General features: G+C 42.9%; 1 protein-coding gene across 17 annotated transcripts in view; it reads left to right on the forward strand.

Moving 5' to 3' along the window:
* Window positions 1-14155, forward strand: part of LOC138761158 (protein-tyrosine sulfotransferase 2-like) — an 80729-nt gene that overhangs the window by 12294 nt on the left and 54280 nt on the right. For 12 of the 17 annotated variants that reach the window (XR_011356146.1, XM_069932865.1, XM_069932864.1 and 9 more), the window contains one exon: window positions 3110-3179. The exons of 2 other annotated variants lie outside the window; for them this stretch is intronic. The gene's annotated coding sequence lies outside the window, so the exon portion shown is untranslated. Of the gene's footprint in view, window positions 1-3109; window positions 3180-8515; window positions 8641-14155 lie in introns of all 17 variants that reach the window. 3 more of the 17 variants (XM_069932861.1, XM_069932854.1, XM_069932855.1) reach the window with 1 other exon arrangement.

A 14155-nucleotide genomic window follows, 5' to 3' on the forward strand; every position in this document is an offset into this window, starting at 1 on the left:
TGGCCTTTCCTGCCCACTATTGTTATTCATATGGCTACTCAGTCAATCAGCAAAAACAGTGGGAACTTGAACAGTATAAAAGCAGCCTTTCCAGCCCTAATAAAGGAGTGAGCTTAACCTGCCACACTGTCTGTCTGTCTGTCTGTCTGTCTGTCTGTCTGTCTGTCTGTCTGTCTGTCTGTCTGTGTGTTTCTTTGTAACGGTCAGCTACACCTTGTTGATTATTGCCAGCACTGAATAGCCTGGTGAGTACTTGTTCCACACACAAATCACATCTGCAGGCAGCTGTGATTTGACAAGTTGACAGCATCACAATTTCCTCATAATTTTTGGGAGTTTTCAATTGAATTGTGTTCTCCACCAAGCCACTATGACACTCCAAAATGTCAGAGGCTTATGGGCTATTTTGCAGATGTTATAATTTATGTATGTATTTGGTGGCATTAGTACATAACGTGCAAGGCTAGCAGATAACTCTCCTTACATTGGGTTAACGTGATGATTACCCATAACTAAACCCATGGAACTAATTTCATCCTACCTTGACTCCATCTTTTCTCCCCTTGTTCAATCCCTCCCCACCATTATCCGTGACACCTCACACACCCTCCACCTCCTCCAAGACTGGATGAAGTTGGCCATCTGGTCTGCTATGTCCTGGTCTAGAACACTCACCACTTGTTAGTACCAGGTGGATTTTGCTGTGATCTGCATCAGCCTCAGCCTGGTCAGAGGAGTCACGTGATGGAGTAGTGGCCGGTAGGGGAACTCCAGCCCTCTCCAGAAAAGTTTAAAAAAAGATAGAGAAAAAGCAAAGGCACAAACTTAAAAACCAAAACAAAGTGAAAGTAAAAGTGTGAAGAAAATGGCAGCGAAGAAAGAAAAGCCTCAGCCTGGTCAAACCGCACGCGTGGTTGATTCGTCCAGAAGGTCGGCAGCTTAAGAGGTGGGTTAAGATGCCGTCTAAACTGTCGGGGTCACCAGTTGTAGCCACACGCTACTCAAAAGAAGTCACACACACCTAGTCCAGTCAGGTGAAGCTGAGTTTTACTAGGGCTCAGGCCCAACTTTTATATTTGCACTGTTCCAGCCGTGGCTCCTCTTGGCTGACAAAAGCAGGTTTCCCATGCACTGGTACTTTCCTGCATAACAATGCCCTTCTTTCCCATGCACTGTCTTTGTCTGATGTCTGTGCAGCAAGGCCAGAGCCATTTTGGGGTCGCTGGCCTTTAAGCTGCCCTTGCTGTTCACCTGTCAGTTTGCTTGTCGAGGCCAGTGCTGCTGTGCAGGCTGCTGGCCTTTGGTTGCACTCGCTGCCTGGAGTGCCGGCTCATGGCAGCGGGCCATCACAATGGGCTGATTTGTCTTTTTTCATGGGAGCATGTCGTGTTGGCGTAGGTGGGAGACATGGGAAGATACCTCTCCCAACAGAAATATTCAAAACCCAACTCTAAAAAATTTTTTTGAACAAACAGCTATGAGGAAAACAAAGCAACAGGACTGGGGGAAAAAAAAACTCTCCTGAAACAAACAGTAAGTAGTGAAGAACTTGGGTCTACCTTAGAAACAGAGTCTGTGGAGTCTATTTCTCTTCCACCGAGATCGACGAGTCAGCCGCCGCCTAGTGTCCAGAGCACTGAGGAAGATGGCGCTGGAGCACAGAGACATCTTATTCCTGAGTCCCAGGAAAAGTCGCCCATACATGGAACTCCATGCATGCGGGGGTGGGGGGGGTGGAAGGATGACGCCTCGCAGCTTGGTGGTGCTGGATTGCTGAGGGAGAGGCATCGACCTCGCAGACGGGTGAAATTGCCATCCGTGTAAACAGAGGAAGAGGAAGAAGACATCGCTGGTGTGGCTGAAGAAGAAATCTTTCCAACAGCTGATGAAGAGGAAACGGTTATTTATCAGGGTAGGCTCTTGACTCAGACAGTTCAGTATATTGAGTAAAAATGGACCTTCATAGATGAAAAACCTTGACTTATTTGAGTTGACAATATTTTCATTTGTTTAGTTAAGGTTTACACATCTATGAAGGAAGAAATGTTGACTATTAAGACTGATGTGGCCAAATGTGAAGCTGGTAGACAATATGCAAATTAAATTCCGGAAAATTGAGGATTTTCAAGATTGTCACGAATATATGGTATAATGTAAAGATACGGTTAATGGAGGATTCTTTTACTGCTTGGGAAGTACAAAGAAATGATTTATTAAAGAAAATTGATGTTTTGGAAAATCAGAGTTGTAGGAATAAAGTTAAGATTGTTAGTGTGCCGGAAGAATTTGAAGGCTCCGATCCGGTGCAGTTTTTTCAGAGTTGGATTCCTGAAGTTTTGGGGAGAGAATATTTTCAGAATGGTTTGGAATTGGACATAGCACATAGTGCTATTAGGAAGAAGCCTTTTCCTAGCCAACTGCCATGTTCCATTTTAATTAGGTTCTACGTTATCAAGATAAAGAAATAATTTTGAGTTGCTGTTCAAAATGCAAGAAAGCATCAGACCCCTTTGATGGTCAAGAATAATAGTGGTTTTTTTTGTGTAGAGCTGAGCCAAACTATTATTAAGAAGCATAAAGAGTTCAATCCTGCTAAAGCTGTATTGTGGAAGAAAGGGTATAAACTTGCTTTTAGATACCCTGCTACTCTCAAGGTTTTTTATGGTGAATATCAAACTCAGTTTCTTACTGATGAATTTGCTAATTCATTGCTGGAAAATAAGCAGAAGAGAAGTTGAGATCAATTCCCTCAACAATTGAAGCCAGCTCAAGAAGAGAGGAAGAGTTGTTCACAGAAGGTGGAATGCCACAAATTAACTGAAATTGACATTGGTGATGATCAAGTTAATAGGGATTTGAAAGATGTGTATGAGACTTGAAATGTTTTTAAGTATTGTTGTTTTTACTTAGTTGTTCTGTTCGGGGGAGGTGGTTTTGTTTGCTCTCCTTCCAAAGTCGTTGGCCACTTGGTGACGCTGGTCACTTCCTGTATAATAGAGGGTGTAGTACTGCTTGTCTGTTTTTTTTCTGGGGGGGGGGGGTTTATATATTGTCATTTTTCTCTTTTTAAAGATTTCTTTCTATAAAGGAGATGTATTTTACTTTGCAGATTAACCACGGACAGGGGTCCCATCCCAGTGGGCGGCAGAAGTTTGACATTTACGATATTAAGTCTGATGGCAAGTAAATTAAATTTTGCAACGTTTAATGTTAACGGGCTCAATAATACGATTAAGAGGCTTGTATTTAACTTTTAAATTAGAATCAGTTGTTTGTGACTTAATTGGTAGACTTTTAGTTATTAATTGAAATTTATTCAGAATTTTGGATTTGTGAATATATGCCAAATGTTGATGATTAAAAATTTATTCAAGATTTTTTTTTAAAATTTGGCACAGGCACTTGAGAAGGTAATGGTTGGATGGAATTTTAATTGTTGTTTGGACCCATTATTAGATAAATCTCCAAAAATAGTAATTAGAACTAAAATGGCAAAACAAATTTTGACATTAATGAAGGAAATTAATTTAGTTGATATTTGGAGAAGTTTGAAGAAGATTTTTTGTTTTATTCACTTCGAGATGATTCTTATTCAAGAATAGATTTTTTTTTTTAATCATTGGCCCATTTGTAGTATCTGCTGAATATAAAAGGGGAATATTGTCAGATCATTCTCTTATTATTAACATGTATAGGCTCAGAAAAAATAGACGATACACAAAAATGGAGATTTAAATGCTGGCACTAGGAAGGGCATAGACCCTGTCTCATGTTAGAGCAGGCTTTCTTGTTGCAGTTGCCAGAAGATATCCACATTGCTACTGGCCGATGCCACGAGAGTCGTGGCACATGCTGACATTCTATGGTGGGCTAAGCAAGAAAGCGTGACATCCATAGGACAGATCACCAAGTCCCGCTCACAGCAGCAGGACTATACAATTCCAACATTAGATCGGCAGCAGGGTCGATCAAATCTGTTGTCAGACCGATAGGAGTCAACGAGACAAAGATAGCACTCATTGGTGTTTCTACTATCAACGATGGTGCGCAGAAGCTTGCCGCTGCTGACCTCCCTGAGCATTTCAGGGAAAATGCTGAGGCCAGCCTTCGCTAATGGCTACAGTGGCTGGCCATCGAATCAGCCTTTTATACGTCATGGGATAGACATTCTGACCAGCATTTCTTGGTGGGTACAGGGGCTGAGATCAGCGTGCTTTTCCCCTTCAGGGCCTGACACATAACAGAAAACCCAGGCCTTAATTGAAAGTTGCAAACTGTAGTACAATCCAGATATTTGGGGTAGGATCCTGCTTCAGTTCGGCGATACCAAGTTCACATGGACGTTCACGTTGGCCGCGGTTGCACAACTGCTACTGAGAGCTGATTTTCTCAGAGCACATGGCCTGCTGGTTGATCTAGAGGGATGAAGGCTAATTCATACCAATACTTTCCCGACCTTCGCCCCATGTAAGGCCAAGCTGCCAACCCCACATTTAGACTCAGTTACTCTTTCGGAGAATGAATTTGCCAGGTTGTTGGTGGAATTCCTTGCAATAATTATGCCACAATGAACCTCGGCAATGCCGAAACATAGGGTGCAGTACCACATACCAACCGAAGGGCCACCGCTGCATGCCCGAGCTCGCAGGCTCCTTCCAGATAAACATCATCTGGCCAAAGAGGGGTTTGAAAGGATGGAGGACATGGGTATTGTACAATGGTCTGATAGCTCCTGGGCCTTCCCACTCTATTTGGTACCCAAAGCCGCAGGTGGATAGAGATCCTACGGTGATTACCGCGAGTTGAACAAGGTTACCGCACTGGATCGGTACCCTGCTTTTACAGGACTTTGTGTCCAACCTGCAGGGAGTCCGCATCTTTTCCAAGGTGGATCTGGTCTGAGGTATTATCAGATCCCGGCCCACCTGGATGGCATTCTAAAAACGGCTATTACACCCTTTGGCCTTTTTGATTTCAGAAGGATGCCTTTTGGGAACAAGAGTGCCATGCAGACTTTCCAACATTTAATGGACAGGGTGGGATGCAATCATGACTCTACCTTCATACACCTAGATGACATACTTATCACTAGCCGCAATTGTCAGGAACATCCGTCCCAGCTGCGCAAGCTTTTCAATCGTTTGAATGAGTTTGGGTTGACCATCAACCTGGCCAAGTGTCAATTTGCATTAGCGAATGATAACTTTGGTTGATACAATACTTCTACAAAACTTTATGGAGAATAATTTGAATAGAATTGTTGACTGTGAATGATCATATCAACTGCAGAATGTCATTATGTGGCAAGAACTGATTAGGATGTGATTCATTATATCAACTACAGAATGTCTTTAAACAAATTAAAGAACAACTTATAAAGAGTATGTTTAAATAAGTTGAAAGTGCTGGAATACAAAAAAATATGTAATCACAAGTTAGAAACTGCTTATCAGATAGAAGTAACCTGTTTAAAAACAATAAGCCCACCATGCGACAGCTGGAATTTGGTTTAACTTACTAATGTGTTCAAGTGCTAAGAATGTTATAAAAGCCTTGGATGTGTAAGCATACTTTGAGTGGGTGCTCAAGATGCATATAGTGTAGGCAATACCTTGTGTGATCTGTCCTGCCTCTCCCATCTGGATGTAAGTTGATTTAAAAACCCTTTCGTGACTAATTTATAGTTTGTGTCTGTTCAGTGAAGTGAACCTTTACACAACCATCGACTCTCTGGTCCATTGAATTGACAAATATGGAGCAAAGGTCGAGGCAATCAGCATTTGCTATGCCCAGCACACTTAAAAGCCTCCAGGAGTTCATTGGAATGGTGAACTTTTATCTCCGGTTTCTACCATAAGCCGCTCACATCATGCGCCCCATATTCGCCCTGGTGTCAAGCAAGGCAAGGGATGTTGCTTGGGACAAAGAATTGTCGGCAGCATTTGAGAATGCCAAGAAAGCACTGGCTAATGCTGCATTGCTGGTTCACCCAAGAACGGATGTCCTGACAGTGGATGCGTCCAGTACAGCAATAGGAGGGGTGCTTGAACAGTACATTGATGGACATTGGAAACAATTGACTTTCTTTAGCAAGTACCTAAGACCACAGAACTCAAATATAGTGCTCTTGATTGAGAATTGTTGGCACTGTACCAAGCTATCAGACATTTCAGGTACTTACTAGCAGGCAGGCATTTCACTGCTTTTACGGAGCACAAGCCGCTTACATTTGCCTTCACTAAGGTATCAGATACATGGAAGACTTGTCAACAGAGACATTTATCATATTTCCTGTGTTCACGATGGCCATCGAACACATCTCAGGAAAGCCCAATGTAGTAGCAGATGCACTGTCTCGCCCAGCCATACAATCTGTGCAGACCTTAGCCCAAAGGGTAGACTTTGTTGCGCTCTCAAAAGCGCAACAGGCAGACGAAGAATTTCCACGTTACGGAACGGCAGATTCAAATCTGCAACTGGAAGAAATTTCCAATGAGCCCAGGGGTGCTCAAACTCCTGTGTGACGTATCTATGGATCATCCTCGCCCATTCGTTCCGGTGGCCCGGAGCCAGCAGGTATTTTGATGCGGTACATGGGTTGGCACATTCATCGAAAACGGGTCTTCAAAAACAGGTCAGCAATTAGGTGAAGACATGCACTCATTGCCAGACATTCAAAGTCCAGCAACACACGAAAGCCCCACTACAATAATTTGGGCCAATGTATCGGAGGTTTGACCATGTACATGTGGACATTGTTAGCCCCCTGCCAGTGTCACGTGGTTCCCGTTTTCTTTTCACTATTGTAGATCGGGCCACACAGTGGCCAGAGGCAGTTCCACTGGAAGACATGACTACCAACACTTACGCCAGGGCCCTCATTTCCATCTGGATAGCATGTTTCAGTCTGCCAGCACACATCACATCTGACAGGGGTGCCCAATTCACATCAAGCCTGTGGTCAGCAATGGCCACCTTGCTTGGAACTAAGTTGTACCACACATCTGTGTACCACCCACAGTACAGTGGACTAGTAGAAAGGTTCCACAGGCATTTGAAATTTGCACTGATGGCATATCTGCAAGGACTTACCTGGGTTGATGAATTGCTGTGGGTACTCTTGGGCATACGAACAGCACCTTAGGATGATATAGGTGCCTCATCGGCAGAGCTGGTCTACAGTGTGCCCCTGATGGTTCCAGAAGAATTAGTATCAGACTCACGAGGATTGGTGGAGATGCCCACAGTGGTCTTAAGCAAGCTCCACAAGAAGCTCGGTTCTTTAGTGCCCATACTGACATCTCCTTATGGTCAGGCCAGGTTGTATATACTCCAGAACTTGCAGGACTGCAAGTCCGTTTTCGTACAGAAAGAAGCACATGGAGCACCATTGCAGTGTCTGTATAACGTGAGTTACTAAGCCGCAATAGTTCAACGTACATTTAGGACATTGGAGGTTTTTGCAATTGACTGCCTCAAACTTGCCCATCTGGATCTAGACAGACCAGTCATGGTTCAGGCACCTCAGCGGGGAGGAAGGCCGCCCAAACAAAGAAAAATACAGACTTTGAGTGTCCGCAGCAGGATTGCTAGTTGTGGAGAGGGAGGGTGCCATGTTGCGAACCACTTACCAGCAAGTGAACCGGCTCCCAAAATGACGGACGTGCTGTGCAAAACGCAGGAAATTAACCTGCATCCAACCCAGATTTTTAATCTGGGCTGATGACATCACTTCCTGTCCATGTGACTGAAGCAGAGATGTATACAAGCCCAGCATGCAAGCCTGGAGGTACCAGTCTTGCACTAGACTCCACAATGTTTACATTGGCTTCCCCATGTATACATCAACACGACAACATGTACAGCAATTCCACAATGTGTACATCAACGTTTATACTAGCTCAGTATACTTTGCTACAATAACTTATTATAAATGCAATCTATTCAAAGGAGGTTTCAAATGAAAAAAGTATCAACCAAATCGGTTTAGTACAATATTGGAAAGTTAGGGAGTATTCAGAAAATTTCAAATGTGGAAGTATCTTAAAAAAAAAATTGTGACTTGGGTATGTTATATTTATTGGATAATTGTTCAAAAGACATTAAGCTATCATCTATAAACAATTCTGATAAAGAAACAATACCTTTAACTTTCCAAAAAGAGATTGCTTGATCAATTATAGGCGGTTGAAAAAAATAATTATGAGAAATGGTATTAGATAAAATAAAAAATTTCAAGTCAAAGAACTTCTGAAATTAAAACCAAATCCATAATGTATGTTTAAGTATTGGGTTGATGATATGCCTACTAATCTTGGAAAGTATAGAAGAAAGAGCTGCTCCCAATAAAGAGGCTACTGAATACCTCTGAACGGAATTCAATTCCAAATCTATCCAATAAGGGCGTTCAAATTTATCAGAATAGTAGATCCGGAAAATAATATATCAGATGTTAACTGCCATGGAGTCTAAGATTAGGTAAAGCCATATTACCATCTTTCTTTAATTTCTGCAGATGGAATTTACTCAAACTGAGATTCTTTTTTTTCCAAATATAAGAAGATATTTTGAGTCAATATTATCAAAAAAGCATTTTGGAATTAAAAACTGGGACTGCTTGAAATAAACACACAAATTTAGGTAAGATTATCACCTTGATAGCATTTTAATACGTCCTATTAAAGATAAAGCTGATGGAGACCATTTAGAAAGAAATTGTTTCACATCATTTATCAAAGGAAGAAAGTTAAATTTATGTAGATCTTTAAATGTTTTGGTAATTTTAACCCCAGGATAGGTAAAGGGTCATTATCCAATCTACAAGGTGTACGATTGTAAACAGGTACATGCATATTTATTGGGAATAATTCGTTCTTACAAAGATTAAATTTATATCCTGAGAAGCTATCAAATTGGGAGGGAAAGCAAAGACAACATTGGACGAATAGATTCCTCAGGATTTGAAATATATACTAAAAGGTGATCTGCATGTAAAGAAAGATGCTTTGTGAAATCCATCTCATCTATTAATTCCCCAAATGTCACTGAAATCCCGAGGGGATTCCAAGGCTAAATTAAATAATAAAGAGCAAAGAGGACAACCCTGTCTTGTTCCTTGAAATAACCTAAGAAGTGAAGATTTTTGATTATTTGTAATTACAGCAGTGGCTGGAGCTTGATAGTGCACCTCTTCCCATTGTTTTTATTCTTTACTGGTGTGTTCCTCTAAATGACAGTATCCATTTCTGACTGCAGTCTTTAGCACCATTTATCATGGGTTTCAGTATGACAGATGACCCATTGACTGATTCATCACCTCATAGCTTTGTTCTGTGAATGAAAACTTTTTTGTCAATTCCCTGTGCTCACCTTGTTTTTCTCAGGACAAACCCTTGTAATCTGAGTCATAATGCTCAACTTCTATCCATGTCACAGAAAATAACTTGGATTTTCTAAGCCAATGCAACTTGTATTATCTTTTGTTATCCTTTGCAGCTTGTGACATTTTCACATGCATTTTAAATTGTTTTCTTCTTTTGCTAATGACAAATAGGAACTGAAATGTGTAATGTGACAAAGTTTAATTTGACAATAATGTCAATAAATGAGGGAAGTATAAATTTGTGATGACAAAAAGGTTTACCAGTTTGATCCTATGGCAGCAATTAATCAGGCAGTGCTATGTGCTTTTGTGTTTATTAGAACAAGAAGTGATCTCATTGAAGCATGTAAAATTATTTGAGGCTTGACAGATTTTAGGCATGAATGATGTTTTCCTTGATTGGGTTCTCAGGAACCAGCTCAAAATAAGTCGTCAGCCATGCAGGACAGAAATTATAATTCCTCAGAGGATAGCTAGTCTTTGGATTTCAGTGTAAAAGAACTGTGTCGGCTACTTCACTGAATACACTTGGAATGGAGAACAGTGCAGCACAGTAACTGGCCCTTCACCCCACAATGTCACTGCCAAGCATGATTGTGATATGAACATGACTGCACATGGAAGGAGATAGGGTTCCTTTTCTGATTAGAGGCTTGTGACCAGAGATGTGCTGCAAGGATAAGTGCTGGGACCACTGTGTTTGTAATCTATATAATGATTTTGATAACTTGTTTACAAAATTGGTACATTTGCAGATGACATTACCAGCTTGAGCATTTAATAATACACAGATGGGGACAGAATTGGTTGTTTGGGTTATTGGATGTTTATCAGAACTAGCTTATTTTTTCATTTGTATTTTAAGCAAGTTGCAAAGAAGGAGATGGATGGTTAAAAATTAAAGTAATATCTTTGATCATGTGGATATTGTCCAGTTGACATGTTGCTTTTGATGGCATCTTGTTGCTTTCTAAAATGCTTCCCAATTGTACTACTTCATGTGAGATTTTGTCTTCAGTGATGAGCAATGAATTTTGTACAGAAAAAGTTTCTAAAATGGATGATATTTTTGCAGATGTAATCAATTGCAACCTTGCATTGGCTCTGCTGGTGCTTCTGTAGGCTCTGCTGGTCCACTACTATCTAACACAGGTGCTGTTTTCTCCATTTCTATGCAGGCTGAATCCTCTGCATTTATCTGTTCCAGCAGTATCTGGTGTTTTCAGCAGGCTCCTTTGATTCCTCCTCAGTATTCGACTCTCCTCTGTTCTGACAGTGTAGAATGTTAGATTTACTCCCAGAACAATAGCCTTTTTGTCCCAAATGTTGAGTTTCAGTGTGTCATGTTGCTTCTTGCTGACTTCTCATAGTTTGCCTTTTATCTCCCTTGCAGACTGTTTTGTTTCCGTTTGACATCTCAGTTCTTGTTTTGGTCTGCAGAGTAGGGAAGTGTGGTGTGTAATCTACACTTACATCAGAAGCTCAGTGTGTGACATGCCCATGTTCAAATAGCGAAGCTCGGTAACTCAACAGAGCTAGATACAGATCTGAGTCACTATCTAGTGCTTTCTTGAGCATCTGTTTAACTATGTGAACTCCTTTCTCTTCTGTTTGACTGCGGAAGCAGAGGACTTGAAATCACAAGTCAGAAATCATACTCTTCTGCAAAGTTCTGGAATTTCCTACAATTGTATTATGGTCCATTGTCACTGTAGACAATTTTAAGAATTTTGTGTCTTCCAAAGATCAATTTCATATATTGGATCACACAAGCAGACAGACATGCTAGGAAGCAGCGCAATCTCCAGATAATTCAATAGATAATCAACAACCAGCAAGTAATTCTTTCCATCCATTTGGAATAGATCAGTTGCAACTTTCTGCCATGGTTCTGCTGGTATGTCAGTTATTATCATGGGTTCCTTTGACTGCTTTGTGTGAAGTTTCAAACAGGTCTTGGAGCTTGAAACCATCCAGTCAATGCCAGCATTTATCCCTGGTCAATAAACAGCTGTTCCAGTCCTTGCATTTTTCCTTCTCCACCCACTTCAGCATCTGTTGACTCAATGATTGAAGAATGACAATTCTGTTCTGATTGAGTAGAAGCCCATCGATAACACTCATCTCTGATATTATAGTATGGCTGACGGTCACCTCTATGCCATTCTTATTTCAGACTCTTGATGACCCTCTGTAGAACTGTGTCCGACTCTATTTCAACTGTGATCTGCTTGGATTTCATATCAGAACTGGGAAGAGATTCAGTGATCATATTCACATGGAGATTCACATCTGTCTCTATGGAACTCATTATGTGCTTCACTCTGCGATGTTACCCTGGATCTTCTCTTCTTTCTCTTCTTCTTTGGCTTGGCTTCACGGACGAAGATTTACAGAGGGGTAATGTCCACGTCAGCTGCAGACTCTTTTGTGGCTGACAAGTCCAATGCGGGACAGGCAGACACGGTTGCAGCGGTAACAAGGGAAAATTGGTTGTTTGGGGTTGGGTGTTGGGTTTTTCCTCCTTTGTCTTTTGTCAGTGAGATGGGCTCTGTGGTCTTCTTCAAAGGAGGTTGCTGCCCGCCGAACGTGAGGCGCCAAGATGCACGGTTTGAGGCGATATCAGCCCACTGGCGGTGGTCAATGTGGCAGGCACCAAGAGATTTCTTTAGGCAGTCCTTGAACCTCTTCTTTGGTGCACCTCTGTCTCGGTGGCCAGTGGAGAGCTCGCCATATAACACGATCTTGGGAAGGTGATGGTCCTCCATTCTGGAGACGTGACCCACCCAGCGCAGTTGGATCTTCAGCAGCGTGGATTCGATGCTGTCGGCCTCTGCCATCTCGAGTACTTCGATGTTGGTGATGAAGTCGCTCCAATGAATGTTGAGGATGGAGCGGAGACTACGCTGGTGGAAGCGTTCTAGGAGCCGTAGGTGATGCCGGTAGAGGACCCATGATTCAGAGCCGAACAGGAGTGTGGGTATGACAGCGGCTCTGTAAACGCTAATCTTTGTGAGGTTTTTCAGTTGGTGCAGCCGAGATAGGTAAACTGGTTGACCATTTTGAGGTTTGTGTGCCCGATGGAGATGTGCGGGGGGCTGGTAGTCATGGTGGGGAGCTGGCTGATGGAGGACCTCAGTTTTCTTCAGGCTGGCTTCCAGGCCGAACATTTTGGAAATTTCCACAAAACAGGACGTCAAGCGCTGAAGAGCTGGCTCTCAATGGGCAACTAAAGCGGCATCGTCTGCAAAGAGTAGTTCACGGACAAGTTGCTCGTGTGTATTGGTGTGAACTTGCAGACGCCTCAGATTGAAGAGACTGCCATCCGTGCGGTACCGGATGTAAACAGCGTCTTCATTGTTGAGGTCTTTCATGGCTTGTTTCAGCATCATGCTGAAGAAGATTGAAAAAAGGGTTGGTGCGAGAACGCAGCCTTGCTTCACGCCATTGTTAATGGAGAAGGGTTCAGAGAGCTCATTGCTGTATCTGACCCGACCTTGTTGGTTTTCGTGCAGTTGGATAACCATGCGAGGCGCTCTAGTATTTGCCAAAGCCCTTTCCGACTCACAGTGTCTTGAAGGCTTTGGTGAGGTCAACAAAGGTGATGTAGAGTCCTTTGTTTTGTTCTCTGCACTTTTCTTGGAGCTGTCTGAGGGCAAAGACCATGTCAGTAGTTCCTCTGTTTGTGCGAAAGCCGCACTGTGATTCTGGGAGAACATTTTCGGCGACACTAGGTATTATTCTATTTAGGAAAATCCTAGCGAAGATTTTGCCTGCAATGGAGAGCAACGTGATTCCCCTGTAGTTTGAGCAGTCTAATTTCTCGCCTTTGTTTTTGTACAGGGTGATGATGATGGCATCACGAAGGTCCTGAGGCAGCTTTCCTTGGTCCCAGCAGAGCTTGAAAAACTCATGCAGTTTGGCATGCAGAGTTTTGCCACCAGCCTTCCAGACCTCTGGGGGGAATTCCATCCATACCTGTTGCTGCTTTGCCACTTTTCAGTTGTTCAATTGCCTTATATGTCTCTTCCCGGGTGAGGACCTCATTTAGCTCTAGCCTTAAGGGCTGTTGAGGGAGCTGGAGCAGGGCAGATTCTTGGACTGAGCGGTTGTCACTGAAAAGAGTTTGGAAGTGTTCTGACCATCGGTTGAGGATGGAGATCTTGTCGCTGAGGAGGACTTTGCTGTCTGAGCTGTGCAGCGGGCTTTGGACTTGGGTGAGGGGCCGTACACAGCCTTTAGAGCCTCATAGAAACCCCTGAAGTCGCCAATGTCCGCGCTGAGCTGGGTTCGTTTGTCGATGCTAATCCACCACTTATTTTGGATCTCCCGGAGTTTGTGCTAAGATGGCTGCATGCGCAACGGAAGGCTCGTTTCTTCTCTGGCCAGGACGGCTTTGCAAGGTGAGGCTGGTGGGCAGCTCGCTTCTTTGCCAGCAGCTCTTGGATTTCCTGGTTGTTTTCGTCGAACCAGTCCTTGTTTTTCCTGGAGGAGAAGCCCAGTACCTCTTCAGTGGATTGCAATATGGCAGTCTTCAGCTGATCCCAGAGGGTTTCAGGGAACGAGTCCGTGAGGCGGATTGCATCCTCGAGCTTTGCTTTGAGGTTTGCCTGGAGTTTCCTCTCACTTCGTCTTACTGCAAGTTTCCAACATTGAACCTCTTTCTGGGGGCTTTACTGTTCCTGGACTTTCAAGCCGGTGGTCAGTGTGGCATTTCGCGCTGGGCATGACCCTGGTGTGGAGCACATCTCGTTTGTCTCTTTCTCGCACCAG

The sequence above is a fragment of the Narcine bancroftii genome, chromosome 4 (genome assembly GCF_036971445.1).
Source record: "Narcine bancroftii isolate sNarBan1 chromosome 4, sNarBan1.hap1, whole genome shotgun sequence".
NCBI lineage: Eukaryota > Metazoa > Chordata > Chondrichthyes > Torpediniformes > Narcinidae > Narcine > Narcine bancroftii.